At 46.0% G+C, this 24022-nt stretch overlaps 7 non-coding genes across 7 annotated transcripts; all 7 read left to right on the forward strand.

Annotated features, from left to right (window-relative positions):
- The first annotated feature begins 3119 nt into the window (after positions 1-3119).
- trnak-cuu (transfer RNA lysine (anticodon CUU)) lies at positions 3120-3192 on the forward strand. The gene has a single exon. It is a non-coding gene; the product is annotated as a tRNA-Lys (tRNA).
- Positions 3193-7143: 3951 nt separating this feature from the next.
- On the forward strand, positions 7144-7216 carry trnak-cuu (transfer RNA lysine (anticodon CUU)). The gene has a single exon. It is a non-coding gene; the product is annotated as a tRNA-Lys (tRNA).
- Positions 7217-9142: 1926 nt separating this feature from the next.
- On the forward strand, positions 9143-9215 carry trnak-cuu (transfer RNA lysine (anticodon CUU)). Its single transcript has one exon. It is a non-coding gene; the product is annotated as a tRNA-Lys (tRNA).
- Positions 9216-11142: 1927 nt separating this feature from the next.
- On the forward strand, positions 11143-11215 carry trnak-cuu (transfer RNA lysine (anticodon CUU)). The gene has a single exon. It is a non-coding gene; the product is annotated as a tRNA-Lys (tRNA).
- A 3939-nt stretch (positions 11216-15154) lies between these two features.
- trnak-cuu (transfer RNA lysine (anticodon CUU)) lies at positions 15155-15227 on the forward strand. The gene has a single exon. It is a non-coding gene; the product is annotated as a tRNA-Lys (tRNA).
- A 1926-nt stretch (positions 15228-17153) lies between these two features.
- trnak-cuu (transfer RNA lysine (anticodon CUU)) lies at positions 17154-17226 on the forward strand. The gene has a single exon. It is a non-coding gene; the product is annotated as a tRNA-Lys (tRNA).
- Positions 17227-21203: 3977 nt separating this feature from the next.
- On the forward strand, positions 21204-21276 carry trnak-cuu (transfer RNA lysine (anticodon CUU)). The gene has a single exon. It is a non-coding gene; the product is annotated as a tRNA-Lys (tRNA).
- Positions 21277-24022: the final 2746 nt, after the last annotated feature.

The following is a 24022-nucleotide window of genomic DNA, read 5'->3' on the forward strand; positions in this document are numbered from 1 at the left end:
TTTAAGTTAGCAGTGTGATATTTTTTGAGGCACCATTAAATGATTCAATAACGTATTCCTATCAGTATCGCGAGCTGGGTTCGATTCCCGGTTAGGGAAGAAATTTTGATATCACCGTTTCTAATTCATGAATGCGATGTAATTTATTAAATTAATTACATGCATCTAATGTGAATAAATAAGAACTGCTTTAATCACCATTAATTAACCGGTAACTTTATTTTGCAGAATGAAAGGCATGATACTATGGCTACTGAGGGACAGTCGAAACTTCATTCATTTATTTTGCTCTTTGCATCTCCTGAACTGATAACTCATATCTCATTTTACACATTGCATTTTAGGAGAATGGTTTAAAATGTTCATTGCTTGAGAGAGCAGCGATCTGGGGCAACATTTGTAAAATTTAACGGGACCGGCTACTTCACAGAAAAAAACTATTCTCTCACATGATGTTTTCAGACCACACACTGACCGATCTTTGCTCGGCCCCAAGTGGATGATCTGATACTTGCCCGCGTTGAACTCCATTAATCACTGGTCAGGGGAGAATTAATAAAGGTGATCAAAATTATGGGGGAAACAGTTTCCACTGGCAGGAGTGTCAGCAGGGCTATGGGGGAAGAGCAGCGGAGTGGGACTGATTGGATAGCTCTTTCAAAGATGCATCATGAATTGCTCATTTTAACCTGCGATTGATAGCTTTTAGTCAACCAACGGTATTAAGGAATCATTGAAGTCTGTATCTTCTTGCCCACTGCACCTACCAACAAACTTAGCTGATCACAGGCACGGCTATCGATTAATTCATTGCCAGTGTGAAAAATGCAAATTTTGAAACATACAAACGTGTGCAAGCCTGTAATCAGAGAGTCCGTGGCCCGTGATAACTTGAGCATTAAGATGTTCATTAGCACTTCCTGTATTGCTCAGTAGCCCACTGCGTGAGGAACTAAGAACCACGGGCATTTTCACTTCTGTGTCGGGCTCAGCACCATACCTGAAGATTGAACTTGATTTGGCTCGTGATCAGTGCGGCTCAGTGAGACTTCGGCCCGTCTCTCCCTTCACAACCCATCAGTGTGGAGAAAAGAACAGGGAATTTTACACATGTGTTGTGCTCTGTAACTTTATTTGAACATGTCATTGCATTTCACGCTGTGTCCAACACAGTGAGGTCCCCCGTGCTGTGTCAGCATTGTATCTTTATCAACACTGCAGCTTTACATTAACACAACCTGAGCTCCGAGATCTGGTCGGGTCACATTGCCCGAAGTGAGGAATGAGCGAGAGGGGCAATTCCACCCGGGGATAGAAAAACCTCCAAAAGAACAACAGTATACTGCTTTTGATGTGAAGCCGAAATAGCTCAGTTGGGAGAGCGTTAGACTGAAGATCTAAAGGTCCCGGGTTTCGGTAGGTTTTAGTTACTTTCTGTCTCCTTCACTACAAGAGGAGTGAATGAGGAGAAATTTTACGCTCCTGATGCCGCGTTTCCCAAACGAATGGGAGTGAAACCACATCGGACATGCTGGATCCAGCTCCAACCATCCGCTGCAGGTGCGAATCCAGTCGGGGTCCCGCCGTCTGCTCTTATACCGGAGCAGTGTTTGTGGGAGGGGCTGTGGTGCGATAATAAATTTTAGAATGAGGTTTGTTTGACCATAGAGCTGTCTTTCTGTTAGTTTCGATTTACACTCTGCCCAGTTGTATATACGAACAGTTAACAATGTTTAACCGATGTGGTGTGTTCAATGATTGTGCAGTAACTCGGTCACCCAGTGTGAGGCTGAAAGACAATCTCGCAGCCTGGGTGCGAGCCTGGCCAACAAGAGCATTGTGGCCGGTTAGCCCAGCTGGTGAAAGCCTGGTGTTAATAACGACAAGGTCGCGAGTTTGATCCCCGTACTGGCCATCAGGATGTTTTCATAATTTTACACTTTTCCCGCACATTTCAAATACAAACTTTATAAGGAAGCCAATGCACACAGACTCACGGGGGATTTATTTGGATTAACATCCATTGCACCTTTGCCACCGGGGCTGAGAGACACATCTTTCTGCTTATTTGTCTTTCTGGGTTTGCTGTTGAATGTTGAACAGGCGGCCTGTTCCCGATAAGGGTAACAGGCAGGTAATAGACAGACAGAGCAGCTCTGACCCCGCGAGATGGGCAAAAGGCTTCAGTTCAGGACAAATGCATCAGTGAAACGTTCGCCGGCACCGAGAGAGACAACATCCAGAGAAAACCACTGAAGGAAATCGATTTCAAGTGGATGCCTTCCCGCACTTGGTGCCGTGCTTTCGCGAACACGTCTTTTGTGTTCTCATGTTAAAAATATCATTTTGTCCGAACAGTTTGCCAGGCGCGAATGGATCTGAATTGCAAAGGAGCAGGCAGGAAACATTGCGTTGCTGTGCTTGCTGGCAGGAGACTTGCTGCAGCTTTTCTGGTAGTCTAGTGGTTAGGATTCCAGGCACTTTTACCGCCGCGGCCCGGCTTCGATTCCCGGTGAGGAAACAGTGCGTTTTGGGGCTGTTTGAATTGCCACCATACAACGCTGAAATAGCTCAGTTGGGAGATCGATTAGATTTGAGCACGCAGACTTTCTGATCTGGAGTCAGTTTGCGCTACCGTTGCACCATGAGGTCCACAACATAACCACGGATGTTCGTAGTTTGTATATATACTCGTTCCACAAACACTGTTTCATTCCTCCTGCCTTCTCCTGATTCCTCAGTGTCATGCACAGAAGCGCCTGATGCCCTCATTTGTTTAAAGTAACAAGCAGACACAAACACAGGTAATTCGTTCAAAATCTACCCGCAGGTGGCCACAGACACAATAAACAGAGCCAGAGAGACAGACAGAATCGGGAATCTCCGGGAAATAGACAAGCGATATTGACAAGGACTAAAGCGATTTGTGATCAGAAATTTGCCTGAACCCCTGTGGTTAATGAAAGGGATTTTGCTGCTTGAGTTCCTTATACGCCTTGGGCTTCTGGAGAACTTGTTTCGTAGTTTGCAGAAACGCGGCTCAGACATGCTGTTGTGACCGGGCCGGAGCCACAAGGTTCCTGACTGCAATCAGCGACAAGGCAATATTGCTGCAACAGGCCCGGCTAGCTCAGTCGGTAGAGCATGAGACTCTTAATCTCAGCGTCGTGGGTTCGAGCCCCACGTTGGGCGGTAGTTATTTTGTTAAACTTTTATGTTGCTTTCAAAGCATCATTAATTAAGCGATATCCTTGTTTTGCACAATGAAAGAAATGCGAACTGAGAAAATACTGCAGATGCTGGAAATATGAATTGAAACAGAAAATGCTGGAGATACTCAGCAGGTCAGGCAGCATCTGCGAAGAGAGAAACAGAGGTAACGTTTCAGGTCGATAACCTTTCGTCAGAACTATAAAAAAAAAGGTAATGGAACAGATTTTTAAGCAGTGCAGGGGATTCAATGAGATCATGGCTGATCTCCTGCCTCAATTCCACTCACCGGCCCTATCGCCATATCCCTTGATGCCCTTACCAGTCAGAAATCTACCCACTTCTGATTTGAATATACCCAATAACTGAGTCTCCACAGCACTCTGGGGAAGAGAATTCCAAAGATTCACCACTTTCTGTGTGAAGAAATGTCTTCTCTCAGTCCTGAATGGCCTAACCTTTATCCTGAGGCTGTGCCCGCTGGTTCTAGACTCCCCAGCCAAGGGAATCATTCTCCCAGCATCAAACCGTGTAATAATTTTGCATGCTTCATGAGATCCCCTCTCATTCTTCCGAATTCAAGAGATTACAGGCCTAGTTTACTCAATCTCTTAACACAACCGCTTCCCCGAGGCATGGCTAGTTCTGGAGCACACGCTTTTAGTGCTGCAGACGGAGTGTTGTCGGAGCTCATTGCATTTGCTGTAACTAATCAGCTCAGCTGTTTCTTAATATCGCTTGGAATTAATCGAATTGAATGAAGTCTGGCTTCTCTCAGGATGGTTACAGACACTTCAGCTTTGTCTTTTGTATTCATCCATCTTTTCTGTTTATTTACTCTATATAATCGTTTTCTTGATTTTAAAACCCTCTGTCAAATTTCCTCTTAGCCGTCTATGCTCTAAGGAGAACAGCTCCAACTTCTCTGGTCTATCCACGTAACGGCAATCGTTCATCACTGGAACCAATGAAGTACAAATGCATCAATGATTTGTTCGCCCCGCACCGAGAGAGACAACATCCAGAGAAAAACACAGGAGGAAATCGATTTCAAGTGGATGCCTACCCGCACTTGGTGCCGAGCTTTCGCGAACACGTCTGTTGTGTTCTCATGTAAAAAATATAATTTTGTCCGAACAGTTTGCCTGGCGCGAATGGATCTGAATTGCAAAGGAGCAGGCATGAAAAGCTGCGTTGATGTGCTTGCTGCCAGGAGGCTGGCAGCAGCTTCCCTGGTGGTCTAGTGGTTAGGATTCGGCGCTTTCACCACCGCGGCCTGGGTTCGATTCCCGGTCAGGGAACAGTGCGTTTTGGGGCTGTTTGAATTGCCACCATGCAACGCACCCTTACGGAGCAATGCTCCGCCCCTGATTCAACTTTCCACACCGCTGCTCAACATCACTCTTCATACAGCGATACAAAATATACATCCTTGATTTCTGTAAAATGCGTGCTGTTTCAAAGTCAGCAGGAATTGATTTCTGTCAAATTTAGACTGGCTGACTTTAAATGTTGCCAACATTTAACTGCAGCTCACAGTGTCAGGGCAGTCACGGTTTTCATCAGTCTTCCGTGTATCTTCTTGCCCACTGCACCTCCCAACAAACTTAGCTTATCACAGGCACGGCTATCGATTAATTCATTGCCAGTGTGAAAAATACAAACGTGTGCAAGCCTGTAATCAGAGAGTCCGTGGCCCGTGATAACTTGAGCATTAAGATGTTCATTAGCCCTTCCTGTATTGCTCAGTAGCCCACTGCGTGAGGAACTAAGAACCACGGGCATTTTCACTTCTGTGTCGGGCTCAGCACCATACCTGAAGATTGAACTTGATTTGGCTCGTGATCAGTGCGGCTCAGTGAGACTTCGGCCCGTCTCTCCCTTCACAACCCATCAGTGTGGAGAAAAGAACAGGGAATTTTACACATGTGTTGTGCTCTGTAACTTTATTTGAACATGTCATTGCATTTCAAACTGTGTCCAACACACTGAGGTCCCCCGTGCTGTGTCAGCATTGTATCTTTATCAACACTGCAGCTTTTCATTAACACAACCTGAGCTCCGAGATCTGGTCGGGTCACATTGCCCGAAGTGAGGAATGAGCGAGAGGGCAATTCCACCCGGGGATAGAAAAACCTCCAAAAGAACAACAGTATACTGCTTTTGATGTGAAGCCGAAATAGCTCAGTTGGGAGAGCGTTAGACTGAAGATCTAAAGGTCCCGGGTTTCGGTAGGTTTTAGTTACTTTCTGTCTCCTTCACTACAAGAGGAGTGAATGAGGAGAAATTTTACGCTCCTGATGCCGCGTTTCCCAAACGAATGGGAGTGAAACCACATCGGACATGCTGGATCCGGCTCCAACCGTCCGCTGCAGATGTGAATCCAGTCGGGGTCCCGCCGTCTGCTCTTATACCGGAGCAGTGTTTGTGGGAGGGGCTGTGGTGCGATAATAAATTTTAGAATGAGGTTTGTTAGACCATAGAGCTGTCTTTCTGTTAGTTTCGATTTACACTCTGCCCAGTTGTATATACGAACAGTTAACAATGTTTAACCGATGTGGTGTGTTCAATGATTGTGCAGTAACTCGGTCACCCAGTGTGAGGCTGAAAAACAATCTCGCAGCCTGGGTTCGAGCCTGGCCAACAAGAGCATTGTGGCCGGTTAGCCCAGTTGGTGAAAGCCTGGTGTTAATAACGACAAGGTCGTGAGTTTGATCCCCGTACTGGCCATCAGGATGTTTTCATAATTTTACACTTTTCCCGCACATTTCAAATACAAACTTTATAAGGAAGCCAATGCACACAGACTCACGGGGGATTTATTTGGATTAACATCCATTGCACCTTTGCCACCGGGGCTGAGAGACACACCTTTCTGTTTATTTGTCTTTCTGGGTTTGCTGTTGAACGTTGAACAGGTGGCCTGTTCCCGATAAGGTTAACAGGCAGGTAATAGACAGACAGAGCAGCTCTGACCCCGCGAGATGGGCAAAAGGCTTCAGTTCAGGACAAATGCATCAATGGAATGTTCGCCGGCACCGAGAGAGACAACATCCAGAGAAAACCACTGAAGGAAATCGATTTCAAGTGGATGCCTACCCGCACTTGGTGCCGTGCTTTCGCGAACACGTCTTTTGTGTTCTCATGTTAAAAATATCATTTTGTCCGAACAGTTTGCCTGGTGCGAAAGGATCTGAATTGCAAAGGAGCAGGTAGGAAACACTGCATTGCTGTGCTTGCTGGCAGGAGACTTGCTGCAGCTTTTCTGGTAGTCTAGTGGTTAGGATTCAGGCACTTTTACCATCGCGGCCCGGATTCGATTCCCGGTGAAGAAACAGTGTGTTTTGGGGCTGTTTGAATTGCCACCATACAACGCTGAAATAGCTCAGTTGGGAGATGCGATTAGATTTGAACACGCAGACTTTCTGATCTGGAGTCAGATGCGCTACCGTTGCACCATTAGGTCCACAACATAACCACGGATGTTCGTAGTTTGTATATATACTCGTTCCACAAACACTGTTTGATTCCTCCTGCCTTCTCCTGATTCCTCAGTGTCATGCACAGAAGCGCCTGATGCCCTCATTTGTTTAAAGTAACAAGCAGACACAAACACAGGTAATTCGTTCAAAATCTACCCGCAGGTGGCCACAGACACAATAAACAGAGCCAGAGAGACAGACAGAATCGGGAATCTCCGGGAAATAGACAAGCGATATTGACAAGGACTAAAGCGATTTGCGATCAGAAATTTGCCTGAACCCCTGTGGTTAATGAAAGGGATTTTGCTGCTTGAGTTCCTTATACGCCTTGGGCTTCTGGAGAACTTGTTTCGTAGTTTGCAGAAACGCGGCTCAGACATGCTGTTGAGACCGGGCCGGAGCCACAAGGTTCCTGACTGCAATCAGCGACAAGGCAATGTTGCTTCAACAGGGCCGGCTAGCTCAGTCGGTAGAGCATGAGACTCTTAATTTCAGGGTCGTGTGTTCGAGCCCCACGTTGGGCGGTAGTTATTTTGTTAAACTTTTATGTTGCTTTCAAAGCGTCATTAATTAAGCTATATCCTTGTTTTGCACAAAGAAAGAAACGCGAACTGAGAAAATACTGCAGATGCTGGAAATATGAATTGAAACAGAAAATGCTGGAGATACTCAGCAGGTCAGGCAGCATCTGCGAAGAGAGAAACAGAGGTAACGTTTCAGGTCGATAACCTTTCGTCAGAACTATAAAAAAAAAGGTAATGGAACAGATTTTTAAGCAGTGCAGGGGATTCAATGAGATCATGGCTGATCTCCTGCCTCAATTCCACTCACCGGCCCTATCGCCATATCCCTTGATGCCCTTACCAGTCAGAAATGTACCCACTTCTGTTTTGAATATACCCAATAACTGAGCCTCCACAGCACTCTGGGGAAGAGAATTCCAAAGATTCACCACTTTCTGTGTGAAGAAATGTCTTCTCTCAGTCCTGAATGGCCTAACCTTTATCCTGAGGCTGTGTCCGCTGGTTCTAGACTCCCCAGCCAAGGGAATCATTCTCCCAGCATCCAACCGATCAAACCGTGTAATAATTTTGCATGCTTCATGAGATCCCCTCTCATTCTTCCGAATTCAAGAGATTACAGGCCTGGTTTACTCAATCTCTTAACACAACCGCTTCCCCGAGGCGTGGCTAGTTCTGGAGCACACGCTTTTAGTGCTGCAGACGGAGTGTTGTCGGAGCTCATTGCATTTGCTGTAACTAATCAGCTCAGCTGTTTCTTAATATCGCTTGGAATTAATCGAATTGAATGAAGTCTGGCTTCTCTCAGGATGGTTACAGACACTTCAGCTTTGTCTTTTGTATTCATCCATCTTTTCTGTTTATTTACTCTATCTAATCGTTTTCTTGATTTTAAAACCCTCTGTCAAATTTCCTCTTAGCCGCCTATGCTCTAAGGAGAACAGCTCCAACTTCTCTGGTCTATCCACGTAACGGCAATCGTTCATCACTGGAACCAATGAAGTGCAAATGCATCAATGATTTGTTCGCCCCGCACCGAGAGAGACAACATCCAGAGAAAAACACAGGAGGAAATCGATTTCAAGTGGATGCCTACCCGCACTTGGTGCCGAGCTTTCGCGAACACGTCTGTTGTGTTCTCATGTAAAAAATATAATTTGTCCGAACAGTTTGCCTGGCGCGAAAGGATCTGAATTGCAAAGGAGCAGGCATGAAAAGCTGCGTTGATGTGCTTGTTGCCAGGAGGCTGGCAGCAGCTTTTCTGGTAGTTTAGTGGTTAGGATTCAGGCACTTTTACCGCCGCGGCCCGGGTTCGATTCCCGGTGAGGAAACAGTGCGTTTTGGGGCTGTTTGAATTGCCACCATACAACGCTGAAATAGCTCAGTTGGGAGATCGATTAGATTTGAACACGCAGACTTTCTGATCTGGAGTCAGTATGCGCTACCGTTGCACCATGAGGTCCACAACATAACCACGGATGTTCGTAGTTTGTATATACACACGTTCCACAAACACTGTTTCATTCCTCCTGCCTTCTCCTGATTCCTCAGTGTCATGCACAGAAGCGCCTGATGCCCTCATTTGTTTAAAGTAACAAGCAGACACAAACACAGGTAATTCGTTCAAAATCTACCCGCAGGTGGCCACAGACACAATAAACAGAGCCAGAGAGACAGACAGAATCGGGAATCTCCGGGAAATAGACAAGCGATATTGACAAGGACTAAAGCGATTTGTGATCAGAAATTTGCCTGAACCCCTGTGGTTAATGAAAGGGATTTTGCTGCTTGAGTTCCTTATACACCTTGGGCTTCTGGAGAACTTGTTTCGTAGTTTGCAGAAACGCGGCTCAGACATGCTGTTGTGACCGGGCCGGAGCCACAAGGTTCCTGACTGCAATCAGCGACAAGGCAATGTTGCTGCAACAGGCCCGGCTAGCTCAGTCGGTAGAGCATGAGACTCTTAATCTCAGGGTCGTGGGTTCGAGCCCCACGTTGGGCGGTAGTTATTTTGTTAAACTTTTATGTTGCTTTCAAAGCGTCATTAATTAAGCGATATCCTTGTTTTGCACAATGAAAGAAATGCGAACTGAGAAAATACTGCAGATGCTGGAAATATGAAATGAAACAGAAAATGCTGGAGATACTCAGCAGGTCAGGCAGCATCTGCGAAGAGAGAAACAGAGGTAACGTTTCAGGTCGATAACCTTTCGTCAGAACTATAAAAAAAAAGGTAATGGAACAGATTTTTAAGCAGTGCAGGGGATTCAATGAGATCATGGCTGATCTCCTGCCTCAATTCCACTCACCGGCCCTATCGCCATATCCCTTGATGCCCTTACCAGTCAGAAATCTACCCACTTCTGTTTTGAATATACCCAATAACTGAGCCTCCACAGCACTCTGGGGATGAGAATTCCAAAGATTCACCACTTTCTGTGTGAAGAAATGTCTTCTCTCAGTCCTGAATGGCCTAACCTTTATCCTGAGGCTGTGTCCGCTGGTTCTAGACTCCCCAGCCAAGGGAATCATTCTCCCAGCATCCAACCGATCAAACCGTGTAATAATTTTGCATGCTTCATGAGATCCCCTCTCATTCTTCCGAATTCAAGAGATTACAGGCCTGGTTTACTCAATCTCTTAACACAACCGCTTCCCCGAGGCGTGGCTAGTTCTGGAGCACACGCTTTTAGTGCTGCAGACGGAGTGTTGTCGGAGCTCATTGCATTTGCTGTAACTAATCAGCTCAGCTGTTTCTTAATATCGCTTGGAATTAATCGAATTGAATGAAGTCTGGCTTCTCTCAGGATGGTTACAGACACTTCAGCTTTGTCTTTTGTATTCATCCATCTTTTCTGTTTATTTACTCTATCTAATCGTTTTCTTGATTTTAAAACCCTCTGTCAAATTTCCTCTTAGCCGTCTATGCTCTAAGGAGAACAGCTCCAACTTCTCTGGTCTATCCACGTAACGGCAATCGTTCATCACTGGAACCAATGAAGTGCAAATGCATCAATGATTTGTTCGCCCCGCACCGAGAGAGACAACATCCAGAGAAAAACACAGGAGGAAATCGATTTCAAGTGGATGCCTACCCGCACTTGGTGCCGAGCTTTCGCGAACACGTCTGTTGTGTTCTCATGTAAAAAATATAATTTTGTCCGAACAGTTTGCCTGGCGCGAAAGGATCTGAATTGCAAAGGAGCAGGCATGAAAAGCTGCGTTGATGTAGTTGCTGCCAGGATGCTGGGAGCAGCTTTTCTGGTAGTCTAGTGGTTAGGATTCAGGCACTTTTACCGCCGCGGCCCGGGTTCGATTCCCGGTGAGGAAACAGTGCGTTTTGGGGCTGTTTGAATTGCCACCATACAACGCTGAAATAGCTCAGTTGGGAAATCGATTAGATTTGAACACGCAGACTTTCTGATCTGGAGTCAGTATGCGCTACCGTTGCACCATGAGGTCCACAACATAACCACGGATGTTCGTAGTTTGTATATACACACGTTCCACAAACACTGTTTCATTCCTCCTGCCTTCTCCTGATTCCTCAGTGTCATGCACAGAAGCGCCTGATGCCCTCATTTGTTTAAAGTAACAAGCAGACACAAACACAGGTAATTCGTTCAAAATCTACCCGCAGGTGGCCACAGACACAATAAACAGAGCCAGAGAGACAGACAGAATCGGGAATCTCCGGGAAATAGACAAGCGATATTGACAAGGACTAAAGCGATTCGTGATCAGAAATTTGCCTGAACCCCTGTGGTTAATGAAAGGGATTTTGCTGCTTGAGTTCCTTATACGCCTTGGGCTTCTGGAGAACTTGTTTCGTAGTTTGCAGAAACGCGGCTCAGACATGCTGTTGTGACCGGGCCGGAGCCACAAGGTTCCTGACTGCAATCAGCGACAAGGCAATATTGCTGCAACAGGCCCGGCTAGCTCAGTCGGTAGAGCATGAGACTCTTAATCTCAGGGTCGTGGGTTCGAGCCCCACGTTGGGCGGTAGTTATTTTGTTAAACTTTTATGTTGCTTTCAAAGCGTCATTAATTAAGCGATATCCTTGTTTTGCACAATGAAAGAAATGCGAACTGAGAAAATACTGCAGATGCTGGAAATATGAATTGAAACAGAAAATGCTGGAGATACTCAGCAGGTCAGGCAGCATCTGCGAAGAGAGAAACAGAGGTAACGTTTCAGGTCGATAACCTTTCGTCAGAACTATAAAAAAAAAGGTAATGGAACAGATTTTTAAGCAGTGCAGGGGATTCAATGAGATCATGGCTGATCTCCTGCCTCAATTCCACTCACCGGCCCTATCGCCATATCCCTTGATGCCCTTACCAGTCAGAAATCTACCCACTTCTGTTTTGAATATACCCAATAACTGATCCTCCACAGCACTCTGGGGAAGAGAATTCCAAAAATTCACCACTTTCTGTGTGAAGAAATGTCTTCTCTCAGTCCTGAATGGCCTAACCTTTATCCTGAGGCTGTGTCCGCTGGTTCTTGACTCCCCAGCCAAGGGAATCATTCTCCCAGCATCCAACCGATCAAACCGTGTAATAATTTTGCATGCTTCATGAGATCCCCTCTCATTCTTCCGAATTCAAGAGATTACAGGCCTAGTTTACTCAATCTCTTAACACAACCGCTTCCCCGAGGCGTGGCTAGTTCTGGAGCACACGCTTTTAGTGCTGCAGACGGAGTGTTGTCGGAGCTCATTGCATTTGCTGTAACTAATCAGCTCAGCTGTTTCTTAATATCGCTTGGAATTAATCGAATTGAATGAAGTCTGGCTTCTCTCAGGATGGTTACAGACACTTTAGCTTTGTCTTTTGTATTCATCCATCTTTTCTGTTTATTTACTCTATCTAATCGTTTTCTTGATTTTAAAACCCTCTGTCAAATTTCCTCTTAGCCGTCTATGCTCTAAGGAGAACAGCTCCAACTTCTCTGGTCTATCCACGTAACGGCAATCGTTCATCACTGGAACCAATGAAGTACAAATGCATCAATGATTTGTTCGCCCCGCACCGAGAGAGACAACATCCAGAGAAAAACACAGGAGGAAATCGATTTCAAGTGGATGCCTACCCGCACTTGGTGCCGAGCTTTCGCGAACACGTCTGTTGTGTTCTCATGTAAAAAATATAATTTTGTCCGAACAGTTTGCCTGGCGCGAATGGATCTGAATTGCAAAGGAGCAGGCATGAAAAGCTGCGTTGATGTGCTTGCTGCCAGGAGGCTGGCAGCAGCTTCCCTGGTGGTCTAGTGGTTAGGATTCGGCGCTTTCACCACCGCGGCCTGGGTTCGATTCCCGGTCAGGGAACAGTGCGTTTTGGGGCTGTTTGAATTGCCACCATGCAACGCACCCTTACGGAGCAATGCTCCGCCCCTGATTCAACTTTCCACACCGCTGCTCAACATCACTCTTCATACAGCGATACAAAATATACATCCTTGATTTCTGTAAAATGCGTGCTGTTTCAAAGTCAGCAGGAATTGATTTCTGTCAAATTTAGACTGGCTGACTTTAAATGTTGCCAACATTTAACTGCAGCTCACAGTGTCAGGGCAGTCACGGTTTTCATCAGTCTTCCGTGTATCTTCTTGCCCACTGCACCTCCCAACAAACTTAGCTTATCACAGGCACGGCTATCGATTAATTCATTGCCAGTGTGAAAAATACAAACGTGTGCAAGCCTGTAATCAGAGAGTCCGTGGCCCGTGATAACTTGAGCATTAAGATGTTCATTAGCCCTTCCTGTATTGCTCAGTAGCCCACTGCGTGAGGAACTAAGAACCACGGGCATTTTCACTTCTGTGTCGGGCTCAGCACCATACCTGAAGATTGAACTTGATTTGGCTCGTGATCAGTGCGGCTCAGTGAGACTTCGGCCCGTCTCTCCCTTCACAACCCATCAGTGTGGAGAAAAGAACAGGGAATTTTACACATGTGTTGTGCTCTGTAACTTTATTTGAACATGTCATTGCATTTCAAACTGTGTCCAACACACTGAGGTCCCCCGTGCTGTGTCAGCATTGTATCTTTATCAACACTGCAGCTTTTCATTAACACAACCTGAGCTCCGAGATCTGGTCGGGTCACATTGCCCGAAGTGAGGAATGAGCGAGAGGGCAATTCCACCCGGGGATAGAAAAACCTCCAAAAGAACAACAGAATACTGCTTTTGATGTGAAGCCGAAATAGCTCAGTTGGGAGAGCGTTAGACTGAAGATCTAAAGGTCCCGGGTTTCGGTAGGTTTTAGTTACTTTCTGTCTCCTTCACTACAAGAGGAGTGAATGAGGAGAAATTTTACGCTCCTGATGCCGCGTTTCCCAAACGAATGGGAGTGAAACCACATCGGACATGCTGGATCCGGCTCCAACCGTCCGCTGCAGATGTGAATCCAGTCGGGGTCCCGCCGTCTGCTCTTATACCGGAGCAGTGTTTGTGGGAGGGGCTGTGGTGCGATAATAAATTTTAGAATGAGGTTTGTTAGACCATAGAGCTGTCTTTCTGTTAGTTTCGATTTACACTCTGCCCAGTTGTATATACGAACAGTTAACAATGTTTAACCGATGTGGTGTGTTCAATGATTGTGCAGTAACTCGGTCACCCAGTGTGAGGCTGAAAAACAATCTCGCAGCCTGGGTTCGAGCCTGGCCAACAAGAGCATTGTGGCCGGTTAGCCCAGTTGGTGAAAGCCTGGTGTTAATAACGACAAGGTCGTGAGTTTGATCCCCGTACTGGCCATCAGGATGTTTTCATAATTTTACACTTTTCCCGCACATTTCAAATACAAACTTTATAAGGAAGCCAATGCACACAGACTCACGGGGGATTTATTTGGATTAACATCCATTGCACCTTTGCCACCGGGGCTGAGAGACACACCTTTCTGTTTATTTGTCTTTCTGGGTTTGCTGTTGAACGTTGAACAGGTGGCCTGTTCCCGATAAGGTTAACAGGCAGGTAATAGACAGACAGAGCAGCTCTGACCCCGCGAGATGGGCAAAAGGCTTCAGTTCAGGACAAATGCATCAATGGAATGTTCGCCGGCACCGAGAGAGACAACATCCAGAGAAAACCACTGAAGGAAATCGATTTCAAGTGGATGCCTATCCGCACTTGGTGCCGTGCTTTCGCGAACACGTCTTTTGTGTTCTCATGTTAAAAATATCATTTTGTCCGAACAGTTTGCCTGGTGCGAAAGGATCTGAATTGCAAAGGAGCAGGTAGGAAACACTGCATTGCTGTGCTTGCTGGCAGGAGACTTGCTGCAGCTTTTCTGGTAGTCTAGTGGTTAGGATTCAGGCACTTTTACCATCGCGGCCCGGATTCGATTCCCGGTGAAGAAACAGTGTGTTTTGGGGCTGTTTGAATTGCCACCATACAACGCTGAAATAGCTCAGTTGGGAGATGCGATTAGATTTGAACACGCAGACTTTCTGATCTGGAGTCAGATGCGCTACCGTTGCACCATTAGGTCCACAACATAACCACGGATGTTCGTAGTTTGTATATATACTCGTTCCACAAACACTGTTTGATTCCTCCTGCCTTCTCCTGATTCCTCAGTGTCATGCACAGAAGCGCCTGATGCCCTCATTTGTTTAAAGTAACAAGCAGACACAAACACAGGTAATTCGTTCAAAATCTACCCGCAGGTGGCCACAGACACAATAAACAGAGCCAGAGAGACAGACAGAATCGGGAATCTCCGGGAAATAGACAAGCGATTTGTGATCAGAAATTTGCCTGAACCCCTGTGGTTAATGAAAGGGATTTTGCTGCTTGAGTTCCTTATACGCCTTGGGCTTCTGGAGAACTTGTTTCGTAGTTTGCAGAAACGCGGCTCAGACATGCTGTTGTGACCTGGCCGGAGCCACAAGGTTCCTGACTGCAATCACCGACAAGGCAATGTTGCTTCAACAGGCCCGGCTAGCTCAGTCGGTAGAGCATGAGACTCTTAATCTCAGGGTCGTGGGTTCGAGCCCCACGTTGGGCGGTAGTTATTTTGTTAAACTTTTATGTTGCTTTCAAAGCGTCATTAATTAAGCTATATCCTTGTTTTGCACAATGAAAGAAACGCGAACTGAGAAAATACTGCAGATGCTGGAAATATGAATTGAAACAGAAAATGCTGGAGATATTCAGCAGGTCAGGCAGCATCTGCGAAGAGAGAAACAGAGGGAACGTTTCAGGTCGATAACCTTTCGTCAGAACTATAAAAAAAAAGATAATGGAACAGATTTTTAAGCAGTGCAGGGGATTCAATGAGATCATGGCTGATCTCCTGCCTCAATTCCACTCACCGGCCCTATCGCCATATCCCTTGATGCCCTTACCAGTCAGAAATCTACCCACTTCTGGTTTGGATATACCCAATAACTGAGCCTCCACAGCACTCTGGGGAAGATAATTCCAAAGATTCACCACTTTCTGTGTGAAGAAATGTCTTCTCTCAGTCCTGAATGGCCTAACCTTTATCCTGAGGCTGTGTCCGCTGGTTCTAGACTCCCCAGCCAAGGGAATCATTCTCCCAGCATCCAACCGATCAAACCGTGTAATAATTTTGCATGCTTCATGAGATCCCCTCTCATTCTTCCGAATTCAAGAGATTACAGGCCTAGTTTACTCAATCTCTTAACACAACCGCTTCCCCGAGGCGTGGCTAGTTCTGGAGCACACGCTTTTAGTGCTGCAGACGGAGTGTTGTCGGAGCTCATTGCATTTGCTGTAACTAATCAGCTCAGCTGTTTCTTAATATCGCTTGGAATTAATCGAATTGAATGAAGTCTGGCTTCTCTCAGGATGGTTACAGACACTTCAGCTTTGTCTTTTGTATTCATCCATCTTTTCTGTTTATTTACTCTATCTAATCGTTTTCTTGATTTTAAAACCCTCTGTCAAATTTCCTCTTAGCCGTCTATGCTCTAAGGAGAACAGCTCCAACTTCTCTGGTCTATCCACGTAACGGCAATCGTTCATCACTGGAACCAATGAAGTGCAAATGCATCAATGATTTGTTCGCCCCGCACCGAGAGAGACAACATCCAGAGAAAAACACAGGAGGAAATCGATTTCAAGTGGATGCCTACCCGCACTTGGTGCCGAGCTTTCGCGAACACGTCTGTTGTGTTCTCATGTAAAAAATATAATTTTGTCCGAACAGTTTGCCTGGCGCGAAAGGATCTGAATTGCAAAGGAGCAGGCATGAAAAGCTGCGTTGATGTAGTTGCTGCCAGGATGCTGGGAGCAGCTTTTCTGGTAGTCTAGTGGTTAGGATTCAGGCACTTTTACCGCCGCGGCCCGGGTTCGATTCCCGGTGAGGAAACAGTGCGTTTTGGGGCTGTTTGAATTGCCACCATACAACGCTGAAATAGCTCAGTTGGGAGATCGATTAGATTTGAACACGCAGACTTTCTGATCTGGAGTCAGTATGCGCTACCGTTGCACCATGAGGTCCACAACATAACCACGGATGTACGTAGTTTGTATATACACACGTTCCACAAACACTGTTTCATTCCTCCTGCCTTCTCCTGATTCCTCAGTGTCATGCACAGAAGCGCCTGATGCCCTCATTTGTTTAAAGTAACAAGCAGACACAAACACAGGTAATTCGTTAAAATCTACCCGCAGGTGGCCACAGACACAATAAACAGAGCCAGAGAGACAGACAGAATCGGGAATCTCCGGGAAATAGACAAGCGATATTGACAAGGACTAAAGCGATTCGTGATCAGAAATTTGCCTGAACCCCTGTGGTTAATGAAAGGGATTTTGCTGCTTGAGTTCCTTATACGCCTTGGGCTTCTGGAGAACTTGTTTCGTAGTTTGCAGAAACGCGGCTCAGACATGCTGTTGTGACCGGGCCGGAGCCACAAGGTTCCTGACTGCAATCAGCGACAAGGCAATATTGCTGCAACAGGCCCGGCTAGCTCAGTCGGTAGAGCATGAGACTCTTAATCTCAGGGTCGTGGGTTCGAGCCCCACGTTGGGCGGTAGTTATTTTGTTAAACTTTTATGTTGCTTTCAAAGCGTCATTAATTAAGCGATATCCTTGTTTTGCACAATGAAAGAAATGCGAACTGAGAAAATACTGCAGATGCTGGAAATATGAATTGAAACAGAAAATGCTGGAGATACTCAGCAGGTCAGGCAGCATCTGCGAAGAGAGAAACAGAGGTAACGTTTCAGGTCGATAACCTTTCGTCAGAACTATAAAAAAAAAGGTAATGGAACAGATTTTTAAGCAGTGCAGGGGATTCAATGAGATCATGGCTGATCTCCTGCCTCAATTCCACTCACCGGCCCTATCGCCATATCCCTTGATGCCCTTACCAGTCAGAAATCTACCCACTTCTGTTTTGAATATACCCAATAACTGAGCCTCCACAGCACTCTGGGGAAGAGAATTCCAAAAATTCACCACTTTCTGTGTGAAGAAATGTCTTCTCTCAGTCCTGAATGGCCTAACCTTTATCCTGAGGCTGTGTCCGCTGGTTCTTGACTCCCCAGCCAAGGGAATCATTCTCCCAGCATCCAACCGATCAAACCGTGTAATAATTTTGCATGCTTCATGAGATCCCCTCTCATTCTTCCGAATTCAAGAGATTACAGGCCTAGTTTACTCAATCTCTTAACACAACCGCTTCCCCGAGGCGTGGCTAGTTCTGGAGCACACGCTTTTAGTGCTGCAGACGGAGTGTTGTCGGAGCTCATTGCATTTGCTGTAACTAATCAGCTCAGCTGTTTCTTAATATCGCTTGGAATTAATCGAATTGAATGAAGTCTGGCTTCTCTCAGGATGGTTACAGACACTTCAGCTTTGTCTTTTGTATTCATCCATCTTTTCTGTTTATTTACTCTATCTAATCGTTTTCTTGATTTTAAAACCCTCTGTCAAATTTCCTCTTAGCCGTCTATGCTCTAAGGAGAACAGCTCCAACTTCTCTGGTCTATCCACGTAACGGCAATCGTTCATCACTGGAACCAATGAAGTACAAATGCATCAATGATTTGTTCGCCCAGCACCGAGAGAGACAACATCCAGAGAAAAACACAGGAGGGAATCGATTTCAAGTGGATGCCTACCCGCACTTGGTGCCGAGCTTTCGCGAACACGTCTGTTGTGTTCTCATGTAAAAAATATAATTTTGTCCGAACAGTTTGCCTGGCGCGAAAGGATCTGAATTGCAAAGGAGCAGGCATGAAAAGCTGCGTTGATGTGCTTGCTGTCAGGAGACTGGCAGCAGCTTCCCTGGTGGTCTAGTGGTTAGGATTCGCCGCTTTCATCGCCGTGGCCTGGGTTCGATTCCCGGTCAGGGAACAGTGCGTTTTGGGGCTGTTTGAATTGCCACCATGCAACGCACCCTTACGGAGCAATGCTCCGCCCCTGATTCAACTTTTCACACCGCTGCTCAACATCACTCTTCATACAGCGATATAAAATACACATCCTTGATTTCTGTAAAATGCGTGCTGTTTCAAAGTCAGCAGGAATTGATTTCTGTCAAATTTAGACTGGCTGACTTTAAATGTTGCCAACACTTAACTGCAGCTCGCAGTGTCAGGGCAGTCACGGTTTTCATCAGTCTTCCGTGTATCTTCTTGCCCACTGCACCTCCCAACAAACTTAGCTTATCACAGGCACGGCTATCGATTAATTCATTGCCAGTGTGAAAAATGCAAATTTTGAAACATACAAACGTGTGCAAGCCTGTAATCAGAGAGTCCGTGGCCCGTGATAACTTGAGCATTAAGATGTTCATTAGCCCTTCCTGTATTGCTCAGTAGCCCACTCCGTGAGGAACTAAGAACAACGGGCATTTTCACTTCTGTGTCGGGCTCAGCACCATACCTGAAGATTGAACTTGATTTGGCTCGTGATCAGTGCGGCTCAGTGAGACTTCGGCCCGTCTCTCCCTTCACAACCCATCAGTGTGGAGAAAAGAACAGGGAATTTTACACATGTGTTGTGCTCTGTAACTTTATTTGAACATGTCATTGCATTTCACGCTGTGTCCAACACAGTGAGGTCCCCCGTGCTGTGGCAGCATTGTATCTTTATCAACACTGCAGCTTTACATTAACACAACCTGAGCTCCGAGATCTGGTCGGGTCACATTGCCCGAAGTGAGGAATGAGCGAGAGGGGCAATTCCACCCGGGGATAGAAAAACCTCCAAAAGAACAACAGTATACTGCTTTTGATGTGAAGCCGAAATAGCTCAGTTGGGAGAGCGTTAGACTGAAGATCTAAAGGTCCCGGGTTTCGGTAGGTTTTAGTTACTTTCTGTCTCCTTCACTACAAGAGGAGTGAATGAGGAGACATTTTACGCTCCTGATGCCGCGTTTCCCAAACGAATGGGAGTGAAACCACATCGGACATGCTGGATCCGGCTCCAACCGTCCGCTGCAGGTGCGAATCCAGTCGGGGTCCCGCCGTCTGCTCTTATACCGGAGCAGTGTTTGTGGGAGGGGCTGTGGTGCGATAATAAATTTTAGAATGAGGTTTGTTAGACCATAGAGCTGTCTTTCTGTTAGTTTCGATTTACACTCTGCCCAGTTGTATATACGAACAGTTAACAATGTTTAACCGATGTGGTGTGTTCAATGATTGTGCAGTAACTCGGTCACCCAGTGTGAGGCTGAAAGACAATCTCGCAGCCTGGGTGCGAGCCTGGCCAACAAGAGCATTGTGGCCGGTTAGCCCAGTTGGTGAAAGCCTGGTGTTAATAACGACAAGGTCGCGAGTTTGATCCCCGTACTGGCCATCAGGATGTTTTCATAATTTTACACTTTTCCCGCACATTTCAAATACAAACTTTATAAGGAAGCCAATGCACACAGACTCACGGGGGATTTATTTGGATTAACATCCATTGCACCTTTGCCACCGGGGCTGAGAGACACATCTTTCTGTTTATTTGCCTTTCTGGGTTTGCTGTTGAACGTTGAAAAGGCGGCCTGTTCCCGATAAGGGTAACAGGCAGGTAATAGACAGACAGAGCAGCTCTGACCTCGCGAGATGGGCAAAAGGCTTCAGTTCAGGACAAATGCATCAATGAAATGTTCGCCGGCACCGAGAGAGACAACATCCAGAGAAAACCACTGAAGGAAATCGATTTCAAGTGGATGCCTACCCGCACTTGGTGCCGTGCTTTCGCGAACACGTCTTTTGTGTTCTCATGTTAAAAATATCATTTTGTCCGAACAGTTTGCCTGGCGCGAATGGATCTGAATTGCAAAGGAGCAGGCAGGAAACACTGCGTTGCTGTGCTTGCTGGCAGGAGACTTGCTGCAGCTTTTCTGGTAGTCTAGTGTTTAGGATTCCAGGCACTTTTACCGCCGCGGCCCGGGTTCGATTCCCGGTGAGGAAACAGTGCGTTTTGGGGCTGTTTGAATTGCCACCATACAACGCTGAAATAGCTCAGTTGGGAGATCGATTAGATTTGAGCACGCAGACTTTTTGATCTAAGAGTCAGTATGCGCTACCGTTGCACCATGAGGTCCACAACATAACCACGGATGTTCGTAGTTTGTATATATACTCGTTCCACAAACACTGTTTCATTCCTCCTGCCTTCTCCTGATTCCTCAGTGTCATGCACAGAAGCGCCTGATGCCCTCATTTGTTTAAAGTAACAAGCAGACACAAACACAGGTAATTCGTTCAAAATCTACCCGCAGGTGGCCACAGACACAATAAACAGAGCCAGAGAGACAGACAGAATCGGGAATCTCCGGGAAATAGACAAGCGATATTGACAAGGACTAAAGCGATTTATGATCAGAAATTTGCCTGAACCCCTGTGGTTAATGAAAGGGATTTTGCTGCTTGAGTTCCTTATACGCCTCGGCTTCTGGAGAACTTGTTTCGCAGTTTGCAGAAACGCGGCTCAGACATGCTGTTGTGACCGGCCGGAGCCACAAGGTTCCTGACTGCAATCAGCGACAAGGCAATGTTGCTGCAACAGGCCCGGCTAGCTCAGTCGGTAGAGCATGAGACTCTTAATCTCAGGGTCGTGGGTTCGAGCCCCACGTTGGGCGGTAGTTATTTTGTTAAACTTTTATGTTGCTTTCAAAGCGTCATTAATTAAGCGATATCCTTGTTTTGCAAAATGAAAGAAATGCGAACTGAGAAAATACTGCAGATGCTGGAAATATGAATTGAAACAGAAAATGCTAGAGATACTCAGCAGGTCAGGCAGCATCTGCGAAGAGAGAAACAGAGGTAACGTTTCAGGTCGATAACCTTTCGTCAGAACTATAAAAAAAAAGGTAATGGAACAGATTTTTAAGCAGTGCAGGGGATTCAATGAGATCATGGCTGATCTCCTGCCTCAATTCCACTCACCGGCCCTATCGCCATATCCCTTGATGCCCTTACCAGTCAGAAATCTACCCACTTCTGTTTTGAATATACCCAATAACTGAGCCTCCACAGCACTCTGGGGAAGAGAATTCCAAAGATTCACCACTTTCTGTGTGAAGAAATGTCTTCTCTCAGTCCTGAATGGCCTAACCTTTATCCTGAGGCTGTGTCCGCTGGTTCTAGACTCCCCAGCAAAGGGAATCATTCTCCCAGCATCCAACCGATCAAACCGTGTAATAATTTTGCATGCTTCATGAGATCCCCTCTCATTCTTCCGAATTCAAGAGATTACAGGCCTAGTTTACTCAATCTCTTAACGCAACCGCTTCCCCGAGGCGTGGCTAGTTCTGGAGCACACGCTTTTAGTGCTGCAGACGGAGTGTTGTCGGAGCTCATTGCATTTGCTGTAACTAATCAGCTCAGCTGTTTCTTAATATCGCTTGGAATTAATCGAATTGAATGAAGTCTGGCTTCTCTCAGGATGGTTACAGACACTTCAGCTTTGTCTTTTGTATTCATCCATCTTTTCTGTTTATTTACTGTATCTAATCGTTTTCTTGATTTTAAAACCCTCTGTCAAATTTCCTCTTAGCCGTCTATGCTCTAAGGAGAACAGCTCCAGCTTCTCTGGTCTATCCACGTAACGGCAATCGTTTATTACTGGAACCAATGAAGTAAATCTCTTCTGTGCTCTCTTCAAATCCTTCATGTCCTTCTGAAAGTGCGGCGCCCAGAATAGGACTCAATACTCCAGCTGCAGCCCAACTAGTATATTATATTATGGTTATCCACAACTTCATGCCGTTTGGACTTCATGTTTCTTTTTATATAAACAAGGATCACACATGGTTTATTAACAGCGTTCTAAAGCTGTTCTGCCATCTTCAACGAATTGTTCACAAAGTCCCCCAGTGATATCTGTCCGTTAACCCTTCTAAAATTATTCAATTTAGCTTGTAATCATATCAACTCACAATTTTCAGCATTGAATTTCATCTAAATGTGTCCGCCCATTACAACAGCCTGTCTATGTCATCATTTTTAAAAATTCTTTCATGGGCTGTGGGCGTCGCTGGAAAGACCAGCATTTATTTTCCATTCGTAATTACCTTTGGGAAGGTGGTGGCAAGCCACCTTCTTCAACCGCTGCAGTCCGTGATGTGAAGGTAGTCCCATTGTGCTGTTAGGGATGGAGTTCCAGGATATTAACCCAGCGACGATGCAGGACGGTGTGTGACTTGTAGGGGAACTTGGAGGTGGTGCTGTTCCCATGCACCTGCTGCCCTTGTCCTTCTAGGTGGAATAGGTCGCGGGTTTGGGAGGTGCTGCCGAAGAAGCCTTAGCGGTTGCTGCAAAGCATCTTATAGATGGTACACACTGCAGCCACCATGCACTGGTAGCGGAGGGAGTGAATGTTTAAGATGGTGAATAGGGTGCCAATAAACGAGCTGCTTTGTCCTGGATGGTGTCGAGATTCTTGCGTGTTGTTTGTGCTGCTCTCATCCCGGCAAGTGGAGAGTATTCCATCACACTCCTTGTTTGTCCCTTGTAGATGGTGGAAAGTCTTTGGGGAGTCAGGAGGTGCGACACACGCCGCAGAATACCGACCCTCTGACCTGCTGTTGTTGCCACAGTATTTATGTGGCTGGTACAGTTAAGTTTCTGGTCAATGGTGACCCCCAGGATGCTGATGGTAGGAGATTCGGCGATGGTAATACTGGTAAATATCATGGGACGGTGGTTAGACTCTCGGTTGTTGGAGGTAGTAATTGCCTGGCACTTCTGTGGCACGAATGTTACCTGCCACATATCAGCCCAATCCTGAATGCCATCCAGGTCATGTTGCATGCGGGCTTGGACTGCTTTCTTCTTATCTGAGAAGTTGTGAATTGCGCTGAACACTGTGCAGTTATCATCAAACATCCCCATTTCTGACATTATCTTGAAGGGAGGGTCATTGATGAAGCAGCTGAAGATGGTTGGGCCTAGGGCACTACCATGAGGATATCCTGCAGCGATGTCCTGGGCTGTGATGATTGACCTTCAATCACCACGAATTGAAGTCTCTTACTATCTTCTTCACTCTTACATATTTCCTATCCTCTGCAATTTTCAAAATTGGGCCTATACCCCCATGTCCATGACGTTAATGTATGCCAAGCACAGCAGTGGCCCGAGTAGTTAACCCGAGGGAACACCAATTTTCACCTCTATACATTACGCAATAACAGCCATTCACCACAACTCGCTGCTTTCTATCCCTTCGCCGCCTTTATATACATGATGCTACTTCCCCTTTTATTGCATGGGCTTCAAATTGTCTCACATGCCTAATATATGGAGCTTTATCAAAAGATTTGTATTGTCCATATACACAATAGCAAATGCACTGCCCTCACCCACCCTCTCTGTTACCTCAGC

The sequence above is a fragment of the Somniosus microcephalus genome, unplaced genomic scaffold (genome assembly GCF_052327205.1).
Source record: "Somniosus microcephalus isolate GS21.2 unplaced genomic scaffold, FLI_Smic_1.0 unresolved_chr4, whole genome shotgun sequence".
NCBI lineage: Eukaryota > Metazoa > Chordata > Chondrichthyes > Squaliformes > Somniosidae > Somniosus > Somniosus microcephalus.